At 45.5% G+C, this 24,143-nt stretch overlaps 1 protein-coding gene across 1 annotated transcript in view; it reads left to right on the forward strand.

Moving 5' to 3' along the window:
* The first annotated feature begins 2,477 nt into the window (after nucleotides 1-2,477).
* The window catches only part of LOC142557181 (lysosomal alpha-mannosidase-like), a 210,057-nt gene continuing 188,391 nt past the window's right edge, over nucleotides 2,478-24,143 (forward strand). The window contains exons 1-7 of the mRNA XM_075668853.1: nucleotides 2,478-2,559; nucleotides 9,831-9,878; nucleotides 10,422-10,462; nucleotides 13,579-13,625; nucleotides 20,180-20,227; nucleotides 20,771-20,811; nucleotides 23,928-23,974. The gene's annotated coding sequence lies outside the window, so the exon portion shown is untranslated. The remainder of the gene's footprint in view (nucleotides 2,560-9,830; nucleotides 9,879-10,421; nucleotides 10,463-13,578; nucleotides 13,626-20,179; nucleotides 20,228-20,770; nucleotides 20,812-23,927; nucleotides 23,975-24,143) is intronic.

The following is a 24,143-nucleotide window of genomic DNA, read 5'->3' on the forward strand; positions in this document are numbered from 1 at the left end:
TCATGCCTCCACACTCATGGGCGACGTTCTCACGTGAGCGCCATAGTCAAGTGGGACGACATCGCAGTATGTGGCATTTGGGGTGAGGTAATGAAAGGCTAAGAATTGCTACTGCGTGTGGATAAAAAACGTCACTTCAGAAATGTGGTCCGTCGCTACATTGCCCGTTTGCTCTCCGCATTATCGTCAACAGCCATCGCGAAATAAGTTCAGCCGTAATTATTTTTTAACGTCATGGCTGCGTCATTGCGGGAAGCCTGAACTAAACTGGAAGAAAGTCGAAGAGAAAGTTCCAAAGCGCAGAGCCACAGAGCAAGACGAGGTTCCCGTTAGGGCCGATTGATGAACTAGGTCATAAATGTAAGGAAGCTATGTTGAAAGCAGTAGAAAAAATTCAAGAAGATAGACGAATACCAGAAAGTTGGCGACAGAGTAGAAGGAATTTAATTTATGGAGGTAACAGGGAGAAAGAATTCACTTGTGTAGACCATTGATAATTGCATCGGTAATATACAGGTTAGCAATGCAGGCAGTTAAGCTAAAGCTGCAAGCATGGGCAGAGAATAATGGCGTTTTGCGAGAACTTCAGAATGGCTTCGGAATAGGCAGGAGTTTGGATGGTAACTTATTTGTCCTCACTCAGTGTATTAAAATATCAACAGTAGAAAGGAGACCGTTATATCTGGCCTTTTTAGACATTACAGGGGCGTATGACAACGTTGACCGCACATTTTGTCGGCTATTCTGGAATGGCAAGACATAAGCGACGATCGCCTACAGCTTTTGAGAGAGATTTACCTAGAAAATACAGTTTGCGTTGAATGGGAAGGGATGAGGAGCGAGGAGAAAGTTGTTATCAAGAAGGGACTGAGGCAGGGGCGCCCTTTATACCCACTGCTGTTTATGATGTGCATGAGTGCAGGGAAATGGCGCTGGAAGTAAGTAATGTCGAGTTTAATCTTTCATACAAACAGGCGGGTGCAGTAGCAAAGCAGCTGCTTCCAGGTTTGTTTTATGCGGACGACATTGTGTTGCCAGCTGACAAGCAAAGTGATGTGCAACGCCTGGTTAATATCTGGGTGCAGGAAGGCGATAAGTTAGTTCTGAAATTTAACTTTAAAAATCAGCTATTATGGTATTCAAGGAAAACAGCGAATAGAGTGACAATACAGGGCCAGGAAATACCTCGCGTAAAAGGATATAAATACCTTGGTACATGGATAAATGAAGGCAATGGATATGTGGAAACACGGGAAAAAACAATAACAGTAAAGGGGGGGGGGGGGAAATGCGGCCATAGTGAAACACAGAGCGCTATGGGGATACAATAGGTATGTGGCGCTCCGGCGTATGTGGAAAGGTGTAATGGTTCCGGGACTTACATTGGGAAATGCGGTTGTTCGCTTGAAATCAGAGGTACAATCAGGACCAATGGAAACAAAAGGTCAGTGGGACGCCTCGCATTGGGCGCTCACGGGAAAACTACAACTGAAGCTGTGCAAGGTGATATGGTCTGCACAAGTATTGAAGTGAGCGAAGCTCACAGCAAAATTGAGTATGAAGAACGACTGAGGAATAAGGAAGAAAGTAAATGGGCTGGGAGAGTGTTGAGGTATTTGTACAGGCGTAACATTGATTGACAGTAGAGGAAAAGAACTACGAAGCTTACCAGCACGTATGCCGCCTCTATGGTGAGCAACACAGCAACAAAGGACGTCAAGCGGAAAGTCAGAGAGGCTTAGTTAATCTCATGGGTGGGGACAATGGAAACGAAACCTGCCATGAGTAACTAATCATGAGGAAAAAATGAAATAATTAAAGAAACAACTACGATAACTCAAAGGCAAGCTCATTACTTTTCGAAGCAAGATCAGGATGCCTTAGAACACGCCCCTGTAAAGCGAGATATAAGAAGGAAGGAGAAGTATGTGCTAGCTGCGGTAAAGCTAGGGAAATGATGGAGCATGTTTTATTAGAATGTGAAGATGTCTGCCTAGTGGTCGATTTAGGCACCACTGGCCTCCTGAAGTCCTTGGGTTCAGCGAGAGCAGGGGGAAATTAAACATATCTGCAATGCAGACGTACACAAAGAAAGTTCACAACAGGAAGTCAGAACATTTGGTTATGGGAATTCGCCGTGGGTTTCTTTTTCTTTTTTTACCTAGGTAGGACATTACGCAGTATAATATCAAGAGCTTGGTGGCGTAGCTCACCGCCCCGTTCCAAAGGGGAGGCTCATAACATCCATCCATCCATCCATCCTCTTATGTGCAGGAAAGTTTTGTATGCTTCAATTTTGGCGCAACCGAAGTGGTGTTCCCTGGAATGCGAGCTGGCAACCTCGTACGCAGAAGCGAAAAGGCCCAGCCGCTCAGCCATTGCACAGCGACGACGACGACGAAGCGGGAATTTAGGGCGGCGCAGCTCATGCCGATCTGAGCGAGGAAGGTGCGCGTGACAGTATTCGAAAGAAAGCACGAGATCCAGGCGGCCTGACGCGGTGTGGGAGCTGCCGCCGCCGCTGGCCCACCTGTACGTCGAGCCGCCAAGAAAATCCAGGTACGAGATCTAGGTGTTTCCTTCCGTGGTGAGGTCACGAGAGTCACTAGTGATCCCGTCACTTGAGTCAATGATAGGGAGCAGGTATTTAAGCTTTGAAAGCGATTTCCTTCCATATGTTAGTTGGCAGGTTAGAAGATGTGCGGCGGCGGTGACGTCGAGTAGGTCACTAGTGACCTAATAATGTCGCTCAAGAATAAGCTGTTACATTCTCAGAACCATTTCGTTTGATATGCATGTTGGGAGCATAAGAGTGTATGCAAGACACAAGCCTAATGAGCTACATTGAATCGCTTGGTGATTATGTCAAGTGCTTCAGTAATGGTGAGCTAGTTTTTACCCTTGCGAACGATGTGATCGATATGCAAGACGATAGGGAAGAAAATCGCATGTCATGATCTCAACCCAATTCGCGTAATATCCGTCACGATTCTGCCTCAGTTATGCGGGTCACTCTTGTCAATCGGAAATGCGACTCGAAAAAAAGGAAATGAGCAAGCGGTATAACACACGGAAGTGTTTCTGAAGCAGCCATGACGACACCGGTAGCGCGGAAACTGTGCTCCCATAGTGCTGACTTCAATATAGTGGTCACATCGATGAATAGACGGTATTCATGACGCCTACGACCACTTCGGCTAGAATTATTTGTTTCTCAATCAATTTCCAACAGCATTAAATTGACTGACACTGACTGGGAATAAAATGTGTGGCACTTCGATGAAAATGGCTGGCGCAAGGATTAAATGAGTTGGCACGCTGATTAATTCGGATGGCGCTGGGATAAAATGTGGTGGCGCCTGGATTAAATTATTGGCGCTTTGATTAAAAATGCTTGCGCTCAGATTAAATTGGCTGGCACCTGGATTATTTTCAATGGCGTTTGGATTAAACTGAGCGGTAAAAGTTGCAGATCAGCGTAGACGATTTTTATCCACTACTGCGCAAGACAAACACAGGTCTTCCTCCTCGTCGCATTACCAGGCAAAGTCTTTCCAATGGCAGTTATAAATTCCCCAGGGCATTGTCGCAATGGGCTGGGTTATTCTAGTTTGCGTTCTATGCTTCGCTTTTGCTTGTCCTCGTGAGAATATATGTTCTTAATGTAATGCATTCTTCTCCGGATGCACTCCCTTTTTTTGCGGGTGTCTCGCTGCTTAACTACGCGAATCTCGTTGATAGTGCAGCTACCTTTTTTTTTTTTTGAACGATTCTGCTATTAGAGCCCACAAAAATAGGGTGCCAAATGGATGGTTGCGTATCTGAAATGCTACCAGTGGATAAGTGCCACATGGCTTTAATTTGCTTTCAATCTTCTTTTATCCTGTCATTGTAAATGTTCTATTTGTTATTGTAAAGATAACAACTACAGCACATTGTCCTGGCCTGATCGTTCAATACAATATTTGCATTATGCATAGCACCGTTGTCTACAAACGATGAATGGTTCGCATTATCTTAGAGTCAACTGCACTCGACTCTGCCCCCATATTTTTGTTCGCTCCGTAACACTGCAAAGACATCATTTTTCTTTTTTTTTCTTATCTGAATATATGAAGCACCATTAACATGAGATGACTAGCTTTGTCGCATCTACGGAACAGTATATCTAAAGTAGATAACACAGAAATGTTGGGCCGCTCTAAAGGAGATTTAACTTGTAGGAATAGCTCTTCGTGATATTTAACTAACACATCGCGTTTGTTACCTTTAGTCGATCTAGAAAATACTCTTCAAAAAATTTCCATTTTGAATGGTACTACGTTACGCACTTGTAAAGGAGCGCTCACACTAGCGGGAGACTTCCCGCAGCGGCACAGCGTCAACGTCGATGCTGCGTCGCAGCTACCCGGAATGACGATCACACTGCGCGCGTTTTCTCGCTGCGGTTGTCTTGGAATGTAGAGAGAGGAGGCGTTGAGGGAGGACCCTAACGAGCAGAGAGGGAAGGGGATAATCATGTGACACCAGATTTCCCACGTGGTCGTCTTGACCGTCTGCTAGCTCTCCTCGCGTCGCCCTTGTTGTCACGAGGATGGCTGGTTCGAACGATGAGCTGTTGGCTAAGGTTTCGTATGATAGGGGACTGGTAAGGCCAGTTTACAGCCCGACGTTTAGATAATACAGCGTTCACACTCATCCACTATCGGCACGTAGACGCCACGCCAGTGAAAGCGCCGCGCTCTAAACTCCGACTCGACGCGTGGCCGACGTATCCGGCGTACGTTAATCCTGCGTCCGTTGGCGTTCGCGACATGCGGCAGGCTGCATTCCGCACCGGCCTCATCACCTAGAATGCATCGCGGCCGCGTCTCACCAGTGGAAGAAGGAAAATGGTCTCGCCGCTGGTGATGACGCGTTCCCCTGCACATTGCGCACAATCTATAGCATTAATTCCTTCTTTGAGATCACTTTCTCTCTGCACATTGCAGCGAGCTCGAGGTTGCTTGTCATCCTGAAACCCCTACTTTAGTGTAAAATGCACATGCGTCTAGCTACCCGGCGAGGTGTACGCGGTGGACTGTAGGTAAATATAGGGTTTTCGGTTTTCTCGCCACCGTAACGTGACGAACCTGTCCAGCCCACGTGGGCGGCCGCCACGGCCACATGGGCAGAGCCCGAGCCATTTCGACCCATCACGGAGGGCTCTGGCCGGTTTGTAATAAAAAAAAGAACAGATTGGAACACTTTTACATTTTACCGGCCGGCGTCGCCAACCTCCGCCGACGCTGGTTCACGCCCACGCTGCGTCGCAACATGAAGTGTCCTCTACGCAAAGCCAACTTTGTCTACACAGCCATGATACCAGACGCTTCGGAGTGCATTTGTTATTGTGATAACTGTTAAATCGATACCACCAGCCCGTTTCTGTCGTAGGCCTCGGCTTCGCCGTCGCCGTCGTTGTCGTCGTAATGTTCCGTATAAAGTCCGAGTGCTTAACATCTCGGCGGCAGCGGGTCGTATGCTGTGGGTGAAAGCGAAAACGTACAAGGACGAGCCAAGCATAGAAGCTCGATTTCGCCCTCGCAAACGATGAAGGCAGGGAGGCCGCGCGCTACCAAGCCACGGAGGCCGGGGGAGGGCGGCGGCGGGGGGGAAGGGGGGCGGATTGCGGCGGCCCCTGCGTAATGGCGCGCCTGATTCCTGCCGCTCTGGGCCCTGCCTTCAAGGTGATCCGCGGCGGATACAGACTTTAGGCGTAACGAGGAGCTCCGTGTGCGCTATGTTCTCGGCGCTTAGTTCGCATTGGAGCGAGAGGCAGCACGAAAGGCAGATCGCTCGCTACCGCTCGCTGCCGCTCTTACTCATCCCAGTGTTTCGATAGCGATTGCCCGCGGCCATCCAATGAGATTAGTTCGTGTTTGTCGGTGCGCGCGTGGCACCATGCTTGCTAATTTTGCTAAGCGCACACGACCGCTAATACAACTGCCCTTACTTCATATATTGCTGCCTAATAATTTGCTATCGCAATCGATTTGCCTTTCGGGCGAAACTGCGGCTTAATATGGTGACTGGAAGAAGCGCTAATGATTCTTGCGTTGGTTATCGATGTTTTCCGCCGAGCAGGCTTTGTGGTAATTTTGTTTGTGTGGGGCAGACCACTATCTTAAGATAGTGCAACCGAAACATTTGTAACGTTGTAAGTGTAACAACGATGACCGCTATCTTAAGATATCGTAACCGAAGCATTTGCAACGTTGTAAGTGTAACAACGCTGAACTTGTAATATACCAGCCCTTATTGTTCTCCAAACTATCTAAAAAACGAAAATTGTCTCCACACGACATAAGCCGATCATGTATAAGAAACTTTTACTGGTTTTCCAGAAAGAAAACTTCGCTGTCGAAGAAACATTCATCCTGGCGCGAGACTCGAAGGCCGTCGAGTGCCTTTCCGGGCCGGTTCCTCTGTCGTCTCAGCTATCCAGGAGGGTACTCGATCACGTACCGTGGTCAAGTTGGTTGACAACTGTAAACAGGCAGACATATCAGCGCAGCGTTTGATACTCGGACAAGGACGAAGTTTGTGTGGGCTTCCGTTGTAACTTCGGCTATAAAACAATTAATTGTGGGGTTTTCCGTGCCAAAACCACTTTCTGATTACGAGGCACGCCGTAGTGGAGGACTGCAGAAATGTCGACCACCCGAGGTTGTCGCATTTCGCATTCATCGAAATGCGACCGCCGTGGCCGGGATTCGATCCCGCGACCTCGTACTCAGCCCCACCGCCATAGCCACTGAGCAAGCACGGCGGGGGCCTCCGGCTATAGTGTCGGGTGGGTGATACATTTTGTAATGCAGTTAGCATTATTAGCCTACTTGAGCCAATCTCTCGCGCACTCAGTCTGTCTGTCTGCTTGGCTGTGTACTTGACCCCGCTCTTAATTTAAACAAACGCCTTTGAAACTTCCTTTAGTCATCTCGCCACCGTAATCATGCTATCTACGCTCAATTGTGATCATAGGCTGTCATTTCATTGCGCTGTGACACATCCATTGTCACGCATTCGTTGACATACCGTCGTCGGGATGCCGCTATGCTTGCCATATTGTCGTCATCCCTGCTTCGCAATCCGACCATCGTCTTGCTGTCGGCTTCACGTCATCGTCCTCATACGCTCTTTGTCAGCTTATCTATTCATGCCGTATATATAATGGGAATGTGTGGGATCGCTTGTTTTTTAACGGAACATAGTTAGTCACGCAGTAGCAAACCATATTCTTAAAATGAATCCAGGCTGTGTTTACATCTATTCACGGGTCGGAGGTTATTTCAGTAAAAGCTTGAAATTCGTGCGCAAGGTGGGTTAGTATGCTGGCGTCATCCGCCTTCTCGAAGCTGGGTACTATAGACGTATTACAAGGCGTTCTTAATGAGCAGTCCAGAGGCAACAAGCATAGCGGTATGTTGTGATCTGAAATGCCTTCAATAATTTCTGTCTGTGCTTGGTGCCCTGAAAAATGATCGCTGATTAGTATAAGGTCAAGGATATTGTTTGCGGAACCTTGCTTACGCGTCGGTTCTAGGATTATTTGGTGAAGGTTAAATGATAACATTAGGTCAAACAGAATTTCTGAAGAAGATGATGTGTGATGCATAGTTATCCAGTCTACGTCTGGAAGGTTAAAGTCTCCCATAAGGATGATTCTAGAGTTGTTAGCATATCGGTGTAGAAACTCATGAATGGCAGAAATGCTCTCATCACCCGAAGAGGGGCTTCTATAGAAGCAACCCACACAAATAGTAGTACTGTTACAAAGAATCCTGCAAAACACGCTTTCAGCACCTGACACATCTGGCAGTAAAACAAATGGAAGGTTTTTCTTAATCACAAGAGCCACGCCACCACCACGGGAACTCCGATCTTTTCGAATGACTGAATAGTTAGGTGGAATGATTTCATGGTTGGAAACATCCGGTGAAAGCCACGTTTCCGTGACGGCGACTATATCAGGTTCGCGATCAGTTAATAGGTTTTCGAAAGATTCTATTTTGTTTAGTAAGCTTCTTGCATTTACATTTATGATTGTTAGTTGTCTTATCGAGCTCTTCTCCGCGTCATTGGTGGGCCGCTTATTTTGCTTGATTCCGCTTCGTTTTCTTTAAGGGCTACTTTGTCATTGGTTTCTTCGTCCCAAACAAAGGCGCGACTGTTAATGTACAGTTTGTCGAAGGCAAGGGACACTTTGTCGTGTTTGTCGCGATTTTCTTTGGCACTATTCCAGTTTCTTTCTAATGTCTCGTATTTTAGGAGAAAAATCTTCCCCGATGGCAAATTTTGAACCTTTAAGTTTAAAACCTTTCTTCAATATTGCCGATTTGTCGCGGGAATTTAGAAGTTTAAAAACTACCGGCCTAGTCTTTTTCGTTTGCCGTCTGCCCAACCGGTGTATGCGTTCTATGGTAACTGCAGGGTCCAGCTGTAGGATATCTTGTATGATATCTCCGCTAACTATCTGCTCAAAACTGTCGCTTGTTTCTTCTTCTGATTCCTGTATGCCATAAACAATTAAGTTAGCTCTCCTGCTTCTATTCTCAAGGTCATCGATTTTTTGTTCCATTGTTTCTATTACGCGACACATGCGGGAAATCTCGGTCTGACAAGATTGTACTTTATTTTCTAGAAGTGCAATGGCATCTAATTTGGTCCCTATATCTGCAAGACGTTCTTCCTTTATTTCTTTGGTATCAGCAGCAATTTCCTTTAGTTGCCTAACGATGTCCTTTAGTTCAGGGCCGGGGTTTGTTTCGACGTCTCCCGATAACAGTAGCAACTTCCACAGAAACACAGCCATATCAAACACCCCGTGACATAGCTGCGGGCACGGCAGCACCACCAAAAAACGGTTGCTAGTGCGGAAGCATTTTCCAAAAGGCCTTCTCACCTGCACAACGAAGATGAGGGGATTAGTGCACCGCATGCTAGTAGTACCGCCGTGCCCACTGCCAATGCAGTGCCCGTGCGGGATATATATGGTCCACTCTTGTGGTGGCGCTCGCAGCGGCTTATGCGCCGAACAGTCTGCGCATGTTGCCGTCTCAAGGTGACTTGGTCGATGAAGGTCCGATGATGTCAGCGTATCCCACACGTGGACGAGTGCTTCATTCACCGGTGGGGTGACAAAGGTTATCCCGGGATGGTCGATGCTGCTCTTGGTGCCATGAAAACACAGACCAAGGGCGAGCTGCACAACGAAGATGAGGGGATTAGTGCACCGCATGCTAGTTGTGCCGCCGTGCCCACAGCGTTTGTCGCCATTGTTGTCGTGCTGCGAAACCCATGAAAGGCCGCGCGGGAGCCGATCGGCTTTATATGGCAGAGTTGGGTAAAGGGCAATTATGCCTCTCGATTAGATGCGGGCGGTAAAATGAGGACATGCGCAGTGCAGCGTGGGAACAGGCTTAGTGCAGCCGCGCACTTGGATTGTTGCCATGTCTCGATGCAGCGGGAGGGCATGATTTTGCGTTCACTACTGTTTCTACGGGGGATATGTTTGTGGGTACAAAAAATTGAATCGCTATTCCGGCCTGGCAAAATGGGATGTGCAGCGAAGCTGTTGAAAACCACCACAACTGCTGAGGGCAGTTTGCAATGTATTATACCAGATGCCATATTTATGTGTGGCGTAAGGCTCAAATTACATGTCAATGCGGCCGCATAAAGCGTTTGTATGCAGTGTGCCGGTAGCCCTTACGGTCACTGAACAGTTCTGTAATTTTGTTTCAGTTTCCGTAGTAATGAGTTAATCTTCGTATATTTTGTTTTTGCAGGAGCGAGCAAACCATGGAACTCCAGGGAGGTGCCATCTGCATGAAATGGTAGCGTCCACTAACTTGTTTCATCATGAGAGCAAATAACGCTGCTTGTGCAATGGTGTTGCGGGGATAGATGCAAACAAGAGGAAGCATACGTAAAATATACAATTGAATACCAATAACTGACTAAAAAACGAGAGTTGGCGACAGCTAAGAAATTGTCGCCGTCAGTTGCAGAACAGATTGGCCTCTTCTCCATAAATAGTGCTGATCCGTGGCAAAGCTCGTTTTACCGACTGCATGGAACTTCGGAAATAAATTTTCAACAGAAACAGAGTGATCCTTCATATCACAGCTAGTTGTTGGACAATGGTAACAAAAAGAAATATTAAAATAAAGAAGTTTTATTTGTTGAGCACAGCTTTCAAAGCTCAGTTTAGGTCTGGGCGGGCAGTCAGGGTGAAGGGGTGATCTTTTCGGAGTGACAGTCGATACGAGACCTTCTATTTATTCTCACCTAATAAGTACATGCAATCGACAAGACCTTGAATAGGAAGACAATGTTTTGCTTTTCCGTCATGACACCGCTTTTCTCTTTCTTTTCAGCACGACGTTTGAGCTTGTTCTCATCGTCGTTGCAGTCATCGGTAAGCGATATTTTGTTTATGCACTCATTTGTGTAGTTGGCTATGGTTAGTGGAACAAAACAATGACCGCTAAATACCTAGCCTAATGTTATATATGTTCTACGCATCGCTTTGAGTCACCGTGGCTTTAGTATTTCAGGTGTACCATTGCTGGCGGGAGGGTATTACATATTTCCAATTGAGATATTGACAATGTACAACAAAGACACAGATATTTGGAACTGGCTGTGGTTGCTTAGTGGATATAGTGTTGGGCCGCTAAGTACGACATTACAGGATCAAATCCTGGCCACAGCGGCCGCATTTCGATGCGGACGAAGTGCAAAGACACCCTTGTACATATATTTATGTGCACGTTAAAGAACCTCAAGTGGTACAAGGCAATCTGGAGTCCACCACTATGGCGTGCCTCATAATCAGATAGTGGTTTTTGCACGCAAAACCCAATTAATTTTTTAAAGCAGACATCGAGATTCAGGCATGTGTAGATGTATGCTAACCTGCAAATTGATCTCAAGCCATGTTCTCGTGATGCAAATACATAAATCTTTAGAAGGATCGACATTTGTGCGAGTTGGCACTGGTTGAACATCTTGAAGGGGCAGCTATAGTGAAGAAAGAAGGCAGGAACATGTTGCACAACTCAGTTCGATCCGTTAAATTGTGTTAACTTTACTCGGTTTAGTGTGTAATGTCTTGTAGTCTTTGGTCATCTTTTACAAAAGTGACGACAATATTTTCGTGCGATTTCGATGCTTTCTAGCTAGACCACTCACAAGCTACGCCGAAATCAAAACACCAAATCACGCAAAGAAACAGCGTTGTGGTGGGTGCAACTGCGCCACTCGTGAAGATGAAAACGACGTTAATTGCATTCTCGGGTTTTACGTGCCAGAACTGCAATAGGATTATGAGGCACGCCGTGGTGGTGTGCTCACGTATAATTTTGACTACCTCGGGCTATTTAACGTGCAATCAAAGCACGGTACGTGGGCATTTTGGCATTTCACCCCCGGCAGAACGCATCCGCTGCGGTCACGATTGAGTGCATGCCGTCGGGCTTAGCAGCGCAACGCTACAGCCACTATGTTACCACGGTGCGTGAAGGCAATGCATGCTGCTCGTTGGGGGAATAATTGCGGCCATCAGTGTATTTAGAGATGTATATGTAAATGAATTCACGAATTCCATGCCACTTTTTTCATACTGGAACTTATGCTTTCTTGCAGACTTTCGAAGAATTAGCAGATACCACGCACCAAATAGCCCTGATAATGGAATATTCCAAATGTTCGGCATTCCAAGGAAAAGATTTGGGATGCTGAACTAAAATACGGCTTGCTACATTTCCTTGAATTGAACAATGTCTCTTATATTCAGCGACTTCTATATCATTCATGGCAGTGGCTTGTAAAGGGAAATTTATGCGTTATGCATGCATTTTAGTAGGTAAATTCAAGTTGGCCCAGAGCTAGAACTTCCTCTTAAGTTTTGATTGCAACAGTAGAAATCCACACTCTCAACAGGATATACGACGTCTCGGGGTGGAGCAGGGAAGCTTTTGCATTGTTGTCTTTCAAACCACGATATGCGTTTAGCTGCCTTTATTGGTGGCCGTCGAGTAACTTTGAGCCAAAAGCCAGAGCTGTTATCAGGGCACTCAAACGAGAATATCCGGGCATTCAAACGAGAGCAAAACGAGGTCATCCGGGCAACCAACCAAAACATTAAAAATGCAGTCTCTGGCCCCGAACTCTTTATACAGGACCCCATTACATATGCTTGTTACTGCCCAAACAAAATATTATAAATATTGCTTCCGAGTTCTTAGTGTTTGTCCACACTATCGCTCAAGCTGTAAGCCCTAGTGGGCTGAACTGTTACTTGTCATTTCCAATGGCAGCGTTCACAGGGCAGCTACAGAGCACCAAATACACACTTCCTTGTCATCTTTTGGCGATGAGTGGTGAACGCCAGCAGCCCGCGAGCGCCGCGGCGCGGGTTTTGCATTACCCCAAGAGATGGCGCCATGCTGTGTGGCGTTTCGTTCAGGCGCTTCTGCATGGAGCGATGGCTTTGCGGTTCTAGTGCTGTGCTGCGAAGCACGAGGGGGCGATGTCAGATGCTGGCCGCGGTGACGGCATTTCAGTGGTGGTTAATGCAAAAAACACCGGCGCCACGTGCAATGGGGGTACGGTAAACATCTCCTGGTGGTCAAAATTAATCCGGAGTCCCCCACTACGGCGTGCCTCATAATAAAATCATGGTTTTGGCGCGTAGGACTACAGAATTCATTCTTATTCTATCTGGGCAGTACACCCTGTCGCCCTGGCGGCTTTCGCTGCCTGTCGTGTATCGTTGAGCCGGTTTTCTTTTCCTCGCTGGGTAGCGTCCATATGGCCCAGTGCGGATGTAGAACGCTCCATAAATAAGCATGCCGCTTAGTGCACTACAAGACGGGCGTCGGCCCGAAACCCTGGCTTGCGTGCTGAAGAACTTGTCGTTGGTCAAATAAGTGGCGTTCATGTATCATTGTGATAATGCATCGCTTCTGTTCAATTTATGCATACATATATATAGATATAATAAGCACCTGAACAAAGTATCATTTCAATATTATTAATGAATGGTTAACGAAATGCACTGCAGATTAATTATGTCATAAAGTATTGGCGGAAATAGATAGCCAAGTCTGTCCGTATTGCTGTCGACACTATCAGTAGAAATGTTATAAGCCTACACGCTAGTATTAAACGTACCTTATTATTTCCAGAAACATCACGATTTCGCAGAGTGGCCCTCTGACTCAAGAGCGTGACACTGACAGGAAGATCTCGAGCGTCGAGATCACCGATGCAGCACATAGTATTTAATTAAGCCACATACGAACAACCTGAATTAGACAAAATATTGTGAGCACCTCTCATTCCCAATTTTGTCTCGAATAAAACCACATCTTTGCATGAAATATACCTTGCGAGATTTCCACAAAGGTGATTTGGCACTCGACAGGGATTGAAAATTATATAGGTGACTATTCGTAATCGTTACGCTCATACAGCTTCAATGTGAGAATGCTGACCTTGTTGACGTAATGCCTTTTGTCTCATGTGCAGGACTGACAGTGATAGCCTGGAGGATCATCGAGTACCTCCTGTACTAAGTAAATATCCAATCTTTTCTATGCCCTCCTAACGAAAAATTTGTCTGTCGGGTGAGAGAACGAATGGCTGATAACCCCGTAAGCAAGCAAAAAATGCAATAGCTCACACCCACGTAAGCCAGAGCCTAGAAGCGCTCAGCAAAGTGAAGCAAACAGTTCATACATTCATTGGAATCCCCCATACAATGCACAGAACATATGTTTCAATAAAGAACAATCTCAAAACAACTCAAATCTCAAAACAACAACTCAAAATCTCTGAAGTACTTGACTCGTCGGGAATAGTTGATATGCTCTTTTTAGATTTCAGCAACGCGTTCGATAAGGTACCCCACGAAAAATTAATCTAGAAGCTCGAGTGCATTGCACTCTAAAAACAAAGAGAGTTCCGGGCACTCTCTTTGAGGGAGTTGCGGCTTGTCCCATATTTCACTCTCTTTTCGAGAGTAGATCGACCCTCTTTGACAGAGAGTACGTCAACTCCTGTTGACTGAGTTTTGTTACTCCACCGCAAGGGATTGCTAGTACTCTTCTGCAGAGTGATAATACTCTTCCCACAGGGAGTGCGAATACTCTCACCGCAGGGCTAATGGCACTCCACCAGACCGAGTACTTCTACTCCCCCAAACAGAGTGCTAGTGCTCTTCCCAATTTCCAGTCCAATAAGTCGTGGCCACGCATGCAGGCAGGAAATCAGATCAAATTAGGGCTGCAGATATACCGTTCCCTAGGCGGCTCCTCGGAGTGAGTGGCCCAATTCCAAGCGGCCTTCATAGTAGGCCTGAGCAAAGTTATGCAGAATTTTAGTCATTTTTCCTGGCTATTTGCTGCCTACCATGAGGCGTGACTGCTCGGAATCGACCTATGCGTATGCGTCCCGAACGCCACTGCGGAGAAGAAAAGACCTTTAATCCGCAATTATTTTCGCAAATTTCACAATCAGGAGTCACGTAATCTATTTGAAACGCAATAGTCAAGGGAATCACACACTTACGAAGAACCACAGTGCTCTATACGTCACGTGGATTCGAACCCGCGTACATTCGCATGTATACAATTCAAAGCACACATCCTAACCATTACACCACAGAGCCACCACGCCCAGTGGTGTTCTTTTAGAGGTTATATATATATAACAAATGTATTTGAGGAATCGGCTGCAGTGGGTGGGGTTTCTCTGCAGTGCGCTGTGCTGTTGTGTACTGGAATACGTTTGCGTTTGCATCATTTCCATTCCTTGCTACGACTAACGAAGGAATACAACGTAGACGACAACGTGAGAACTATTCACGGCTTGTCGTAACCCCAGGAAAATAACAAATGTGCCGTTCAGCTCACGATCGAGTGCTTTTCCAGTCCATGCATTATATGGTATCCGAAAATACGCGGATACAATGTATCGTGCCAACCATCCACGTATGTGAATTTATTTCGCGCGTATACTGGTGAGCATTTCTGTTTATTTTTTCCGCCAGTTCCATTCGTATGTGGTCAACTGCGACGCCAGTACCAGGCATTTCGACGTTCCTAACGCTGCCGTGTAGGCGTTCTTTTCAAGTGCATTAGTTCACAGTTTGGTTCAGTCCACTGTGAGCTGTTGTCCTGCATTAGCAGCGGATCGTTAGCGTTTTGAAGCGCACGCATTCCAGCATTTGGAGACTGCTTATGCCGATAGCCGCGTCACATGCATTGGCACGCATGTTTAAATGACTAATGTGTCCACTTGTTACGCGTGCACTGCTCGTATCCTGTGGCAGTGCTCGTTCTAAAAGCTTCGAAGACCATCTACACTCATACGTGTGTTCAGTATATATGCACAGGATGACTTGCCGGCTAGCTGGTTGAGCATTTTAGAAGAAACATCTCAACACAAGGACGACGCAATAACATGGACCACACCACGAAGCGCATGTGTGGTTGATGCTTTTTTTCGTGCTGGTGTTAGCGCTGTTTCTTCTTGCACGATACACGCACACCACAGGTACGCGATAGTTTAGGAGCATAGGGCGTTAACTTTGTTTTCCCCGTTTCCTCTCAGCGTCAACGGCACAATGCCTTGCCCGGAATTGCGCACGCTTACCCCCATATTCAAAAATGCATCATAACTTGAAGCCCATGCTTGACTTGATCTAAATGACGCAAGTCGAGAACGCACCAAAATAAAGGCAGTGAGCGTCTGGGGGACGTTCGCACCAGGCGTCGTTTACATAAAGTCAAGCGTGAGCTTTGTATTAATATACATTTCTGAATACGAGGGTTAGTCGTCTACTTCTCACAGAAAATGTCGAAGAAACGCCCACCAAAACCAGGCACATTCGTAAACGTAACTAGGCAATACGAAGCTCCATAAAAAAAGAGTGGTATTAAAAGCTTTCAGTATTTTTCTTTACTCCGATATGGTTGCGGTCTCGTGGCTTCAATGTACAGAGATAGTGCAGCGTTAGCTAAAAAGCATGAATTTCCGAACTCCATGCCAAAATAAGCTTGTAAAATCATTTAGGTGCTAGAATCCAGGGTTTGTAGCGATCCTTGAAAACCCTTTATTTCTAAAATGCCATGTTCAAGGCATTGAAAACCCTGGAATGTTTAGAAGTACTGGAAAGTCCTTAAATTTGTACACTTGGCTAGGCTTCGCAGACATTGCCAAGCGTTTTTTTTTTCCCTTCTGTGACACTCTTCGCATGTCACAGAGAATTGTCTGTGGAGGTAATAGAAGGAAAGCGACATCCTTTAAGTTGAAATTACAAAGGAGCTGCAGATACCAGTTTTAGGCACATGGAACCGGCGATAAATGTACTTGGAGGAGCAGAAGCAGGAAGCTCACCAGTTGAGGCATTCAAAGAAAAGCCTTGATGAGTAAGTCGAGAGCTATAGACACAAAGAAAGGAAGTTACAAATGACTATTGCTTATTTGATGGTGAAAAGCTGAGGCAACAGATGACATCACATACACTGTCAAACAGTATTCAAAAACTGCAAATGTTGCAGGTCCAAGTAGTTAATTGTGCTATTGCAGAAAAACTTTCAGCGTGTTCTTGAAATGCTTCCTTGCGTGCGTTTAGTGATGGGCGGTGAAAGGCAAATTAGCAGTCTTTTAAATGTTTGAAATCAGTGAAATGCGATTTGTTTTGTTTTCTTTTGTTTGCATTAAAGTTAACGATGTTGTTGAACAAGTTATTGCCTGTCCAAACTACTAAAAAAATCGCACGAGGTCCTTGAAGTTACTGTGTCGGGGCCTCGGAAAGTGCTTGAAAACCATTGATTTTTTTCTTCAATATTGCTACGAACCCAGTAGAACAACTGTCATGGAGTAAAAACCTTGGCTGAACAGGGGCTTATACGAAGAGCACAGGAAGACTAGAAATGCAGTAGTAGGCATAGAGGGCCCTGAAAAAAATGTGCCACATCTGCTCGTCTACCTTATGTTTCTGCATTGACTATCACATTTTTAATAGAAGTGCACTTCCTGTTCTACTCCAATAAACGCAACATTACCGACTCCAGTGTGGGGCAGTCCTTCAGCCAGTGCAGAACTCTTTCTGTACATCCCTGTCAGCTCTGTCATTTTTCCAGCATTGTAATACAAGATTTGTTAAACTGGTTTCGCAGAATATGAGCAGTATACTCTTAAATTAGCTGTTTATTTGTATGCACAAGTTCAGGTCCTCACTTTGGTTGCATCACAAATTGCCATACCTCAATAGATACAAGAAACAACTTTATTATAGTTTAATAAAATCCAAACAGTAATAATCACAACAATATAATGACATACATTTCTTTTGGTTTGTATACAGCCCATGTCTTGGCACTGTATAAATTCAACTATACATCGCCAGTACTGTGTCCTGACCACCATTATTCACATGTGTAAAACCATCACAGCAATTCTTCAACAAATATCACAGTGATTAGTGACATACACTTTGTAACTGCTTTACATGAGCATAATGTATACAAATGGTCCCTGTGTACCTACACATGACCAGTGCCACCCAAGTACTATTACTCACAGGTGTAAAACCAACAAAGCAGTTCTTTAAAAATATCACAGCGCTTAGTTGGGTTAATATCACAGCGCAAGGTGGGTTAGTATGCTGGCGTCATCCGCCTTCTCGAAGCTGGGTACTATATACGTATTACAAGGCGTTCTTAATGAGCAGTCCAGAGGCAACAAGCATAGCGGTATGTTGTGATCTGAAATGCATTCAATAATTTCTGTCTGTGCTTGGTGCCCTGAAAAATGATCGCTGATTAGTATAAGGTCAAGGATATTGTTTGCGGAACCTTGCTTACGCGTCGGTTCTAGGATTATTTGGTGAAGGTTAAATGATAACATTAGGTCAAACAGAATTTCTGAAGAAGATGATGTGTGATGCATAGTTATCCAGTCTACGTCTGGAAGGTTAAAGTCTCCCATAAGGATGATTCTAGAGTTGTTAGCATATCGGTGTAGAAACTCATGAATGGCAGAAATGCCCTCATCACCCGAAGAGGGGCTTCTATAGAAGCAACCCACACAAATAGTAGTACTGTTACAAAGAATCCTGCAAAACACGCTTTCAGCACCTGACACATCTGGCAGTAAAACAAATGGAAGGTTTTTCTTAATCACAAGAGCCACGCCACCACCACGGGAACTCCGATCTTTTCGAATGACTGAATAGTTAGGTGGAATGATTTCATGGTTGGAAACATCCGGTGAAAGCCACGTTTCCGTGACGGCGACTATATCAGGTTCGCGATCAGTTAACAGGTTTTCGAAAGATTCTATTTTATTTAGTAAGCTTCTTGCATTTACATTTATGATTGTTAGTTGTCTTATCGAGCTCTTCTCCGCGTCATTGGTGGGCCGCTTATTTTGCTTGATTCCGCTTCGTTTTCTTTAAGGGCTACTTTGTCATTGGTTTCTTCGTCCCAAACAAAGGCGCGACTGTTAATGTACAGTTTGTCGAAGGCAAGGGACACTTTGTCGTGTTTGTCGCGATTTTCTTTGGCACTATTCCAGTTTCTTTCTAATGTCTCGTATTTTAGGAGAAAAATCTTCCCCGATGGCAAATTTTGAACCTTTAAGTTTAAAACCTTTCTTCAATATTGCCGATTTGTCGCGGGAATTTAGAAGTTTAAAAACTACCGGCCTAGTCTTTTTCGTTTGCCGTCTGCCCAACCGGTGTATGCGTTCTATGGTAACTGCAGGGTCCAGCTGTAGGATATCTTGTATGATATCTCCGCTAACTATCTGCTCAAAACTGTCGCTTGTTTCTTCTTCTGATTCCTGTATGCCATAAACAATTAAGTTAGCTCTCCTGCTTCTATTCTCAAGGTCATCGATTTTTTGTTCCATTGTTTCTATTACGCGACACATGCGGGAAATCTCGGTCTGACAAGATTGTACTTTATTTTCTAGAAGTGCAATGGCATCTAATTTGGTCCCTATATCTGCAAGACGTTCTTCCTTTATTTCTTTGGTATCAGCAGCAATTTCCTTTAGTTGCCTAACGATGTCCTTTAGTTCAGGGCCGGGGTTTGTTTCGACGTCTCCCGATAACAGTAGCAACTTCCACAGAAACACAGCCATATCAAACACCCCGTGACATAGCTGCGGGCACGGCAGCACCACCAAAAAACGGTTGCTAGTGCGGAAGCATTTTCCAAAAGGCCTTCTCACCTGCACAACGAAGATGAGGGGATTAGTGCACCGCATGCTAGTAGTACCGCCGTGCCCACTGCCAATGCAGTGCCCGTGCGGGATATATATGGTCCACTCTTGTGGTGGCGCTCGCAGCGGCTTATGCGCCGAACAGTCTGCGCATGTTGCCGTCTCAAGGTGACTTGGTCGATGAAGGTCCGATGATGTCAGCGTATCCCACACGTGGACGAGTGCTTCATTCACCGGTGGGGTGACAAAGGTTATCCCGGGATGGTCGATGCTGCTCTTGGTGCCATGAAAACACAGACCAAGGGCGAGCTGCACAACGAAGATGAGGGGATTAGTGCACCGCATGCTAGTTGTGCCGCCGTGCCCACAGCGTTTGTCGCCATTGTTGTCGTGCTGCGAAACCCATGAAAGGCCGCGCGGGAGCCGATCGGCTTTATATGGCAGAGTTGGGTAAAGGGCAATTATGCCTCTCGATTAGATGCGGGCGGTAAAATGAGGACATGCGCAGTGCAGCGTGGGAACAGGCTTAGTGCAGCCGCGCACTTGGATTGTTGCCATGTCTCGATGCAGCGGGAGGGCATGATTTTGCGTTCACTACTGTTTCTACGGGGGATATGTTTGTGGGTACAAAAAATTGAATCGCTATTCCGGCCTGGCAAAATGGGATGTGCAGCGAAGCTGTTGAAAACCACCACAACTGCTGAGGGCAGTTTGCAATGTATTATACCAGATGCCATATTTATGTGTGGCGTAAGGCTCAAATTACATGTCAATGCGGCCGCATAAAGCGTTTGTATGCAGTGTGCCGGTAGCCCTTACGGTCACTGAACAGTTCTGTAATTTTGTTTCAGTTTCCGTAGTAATGAGTTAATCTTCGTATATTTTGTTTTTGCAGGAGCGAGCAAACAATGGAACTCCAGGGAGGTGCCATCTGCATGAAATGGTAGCGTCCCCTAACTTGTTTCATCATGAGAGCAAATAACGCTGCTTGTGCAATGGTGTTGCGGGGATAGATGCAAACAAGAGGAAGCATACGTAAAATATACAATTGAATACCAATAACTGACTAAAAAACGAGAGTTGGCGACAGCTAAGAAATTGTCGCCGTCAGTTGCAGAACAGATTGGCCTCTTCTCCATAAATAGTGCTGATCCGTGGCAAAGCTCGTTTTACCGACTGCATGGAACTTCGGAAATAAATTTTCAACAGAAACAGAGTGATCCTTCATATCACAGCTAGTTGTTGGACAATGGTAACAAAAAGAAATATTAAAATAAAGAAGTTTTATTTGTTGAGCACAGCTTTCAAAGCTCAGTTTAGGTCTGGGCGGGCAGTCAGGGTGAAGGGGTGATCTTTTCGGAGTGACAGTCGATACGAGACCTTCTATTTATTCTCACCTAATAAGTACATGCAATCGACAAGACCTTGAATAGGAAGACAATGTTTTGCTTTTCCGTCATGACACCGCTTTTCTCTTTCTTTTCAGCACGACGTTTGAGCTTGTTCTCATCGTCGTTGCAGTCATCGGTAAGCGATATTTTGTTTATGCACTCATTTGTGTAGTTGGCTATGGTTAGTGGAACAAAACAATGACCGCTAAATACCTAGCCTAATGTTATATATGTTCTACGCATCGCTTTGAGTCACCGTGGCTTTAGTATTTCAGGTGTACCATTGCTGGCGGGAGGGTATTACATATTTCCAATTGAGATATTGACAATGTACAACAAAGACACAGATATTTGGAACTGGCTGTGGTTGCTTAGTGGATATAGTGTTGGGCCGCTAAGTACGACATTACAGGATCAAAGCCTGGCCACAGCGGCCGCATTTCGATGCGGACGAAGTGCAAAGACACCCTTGTACATATATTTATGTGCACGTTAAAGAACCTCAAGTGGTACAAGGCAATCTGGAGTCCACCACTATGGCGTGCCTCATAATCAGATAGTGGTTTTTGCACGCAAAACCCAATTAATTTTTTAAAGCAGACATCGAGATTCAGGCATGTGTAGATGTATGCTAACCTGCAAATTGATCTCAAGCCATGTTCTCGTGATGCAAATACATAAATCTTTAGAAGGATCGACATTTGTGCGAGTTGGCACTGGTTGAACATCTTGAAGGGGCAGCTATAGTGAAGAAAGAAGGCAGTAACATGTTGCACAACTCAGTTCGATCCGTTAAATTGTGTTAACTTTACTCGGTTTAGTGTGTAATGTCTTGTAGTCTTTGGTCATCTTTTACAAAAGTGACGACAATATTTTCGTGCGATTTCGATGCTTTCTAGCTAGACCACTCACAAGCTACGCCGAAATCAAAACACCAAATCACGCAAAGAAACAGCGTTGTGGTGGGTGCAACTGCGCCACTCGTGAAGATGAAAACGACGTTAATTGCATTCTCGGGTTTTACGTGCCAGAACTGCAATAGGATTATGAGGCACGCCGTGGTGGTGTGCTCACGTATAATTTTGACTACCTCGGGCTATTTAACGTGCAATCAAAGCACGGTACGTGGGCATTTTGGCATTTCACCCCCGGCAGAACGCATCCGCTGCGGTCACGATTGAGTGCATGCCGTCGGGCTTAGCAGCGCAACGCTACAGCCACTATGTTACCACCGTGGGTGAATGCAATGCATGCTGCTCGTTGGGGGAATAATTGCGGCCATCAGTGTATTTAGAGATGTATATGTAAATGAATTCACGAATTCCATGCCACTTTTTTCATAGTGGAACTTATGCTTTCTTGCAGACTTTCGAAGAATTAGCAGATACCACGCACCAAATAGCCCTGATAATGGAATATTCCAAATGTTCGGCATTCCAAGGAAAAGATTTGGGATGCTGAACTAAAATACGGCTTGCTACATTTCCTTGAATTAACAGTGTCTCTTATATTCAGCGACTTCTATATCATTCATGGCAGTGGCTTGTAAAGGGAAATTTATGCGTTATGCATGCATTTTAGTAGGTAAATTCAAGTTGGCCCAGAGCTAGAACTTCCTCTTAAGTTTTGATTGCAACAGTAGAAATCCACACTCTCAACAGTATATACGACGTCTCGGGGTGGAGCAGGGAAGCTTTTGCATTGTTGTCTTTCAAACCACGATATGCGTTTAGCTGCCTTTATTGGTGGCCGTCGAGTAACTTTGAGCCAAAAGCCAGAGCTGTTATCAGGGCACTCAAACGAGAATATCCGGGCATTCAAACGAGAGCAAAACGAGGTCATCCGGGCAACCAATCAAAACATTAAAAATGCAGTCTCTGGCCCCGAACTCTTTATACAGGACCCCATTACATATGCTAGTTACTGCCCAAACAAAATATTATAAATATTGCTTCCGAGTTCTTAGTGTTTGTCCACACTATCGCTCAAGCTGTAAGCCCTAGTTGGCTGAACTGTTACTTGTCATTTCCAATGGCAGCGTTCACAGGGCAGCTACAGAGCACCAAATACACACTTCCTTGTCATCTTTTGGCGATGAGTGGTGAACGCCAGCAGCCCGCGAGCGCCGCGGCGCGGGTTTTGCATTACCCCAAGAGATGGCGCCATGCTGTGTGGCGTTTCGTTCAGGCGCTTCTGCATGGAGCGATGGCTTTGCGGTTCTAGTGCTGTGCTGCGAAGCACGAGGGGGCGATGTCAGATGCTGGCCGCGGTGACGGCATTTCAGTGGTGGCTAAATGCAAAAAACACCGGCGCCACGTGCAATGGGGGTACGGTAAACATCTCCTGGTGGTCAAAATTAATCCGGAGTCCCCCACTACGGCGTGCCTCATAATAAAATCATGGTTTTGGCGCGTAGGACTACAGAATTCATTCTTATTCTATCTGGGCAGTACACCCTGTCGCCCTGGCGGCTTTCGCTGCCTGTCGTGTATCGTTGAGCCGGTTTTCTTTTCCTCGCTGGGTAGCGTCCATATGGCCCAGTGCGGATGTAGAACGCTCCATAAATAAGCATGCCGCTTAGTGCACTACAAGACGGGCGTCGGCCCGAAACCCTGGCTTGCGTGCTGAAGAACTTGTCGTTGGTCAAATAAGTGGCGTTCATGTATCATTGTGATAATGCATCGCTTCTGTTCAATTTATGCATACATATATATAGATATAATAAGCACCTGAACAAAGTATCATTTCAATATTATTAATGAATGGTTAACGAAATGCACTGCAGATTAATTATGTCATAAAGTATTGGCGGAAATAGATAGCCAAGTCTGTCCGTATTGCTGTCGACACTATCAGTAGAAATGTTATAAGCCTACACGCTAGTATTAAACGTACCTTATTATTTCCAGAAACATCACGATTTCGCAGAGTGGCCCTCTGACTCAAGAGCGTGACACTGACAGGAAGATCTCGAGCGTCGAGATCACCGATGCAGCACATAGTATTTAATTAAGCCACATACGAACAACCTGAATTAGACAAAATATTGTGAGCACCTCTCATTCCCAATTTTGTCTCGAATAAAACCACATCTTTGCATGAAATATACCTTGCGAGATTTCCACAAAGGTGATTTGGCACTCGACAGGGATTGAAAATTATATAGGTGACTATTCGTAATCGTTACGTTCATACAGCTTCAATGTGAGAATGCTGACCTTGTTGACGTAATGCCTTTTGTCTCATGTGCAGGACTGACAGTGATAGCCTGGAGGATCATCGAGTACCTCCTGTACTAAGTAAATATCCAATCTTTTCTATGCCCTCCTAATGAAAAATTCGTCTGTCGGGTGAGAGAACGAATGGCTGATAACCCCGTAAGCAAGCAAAAAATGCAATAGCTCACACCCACGTAAGCCAGAGCCTAGAAGCGCTCAGCAAAGTGAAGCAAACAGTTCATACATTCAT

Source organism: Dermacentor variabilis, chromosome 9 (assembly GCF_050947875.1).
Source record: "Dermacentor variabilis isolate Ectoservices chromosome 9, ASM5094787v1, whole genome shotgun sequence".
NCBI lineage: Eukaryota > Metazoa > Arthropoda > Arachnida > Ixodida > Ixodidae > Dermacentor > Dermacentor variabilis.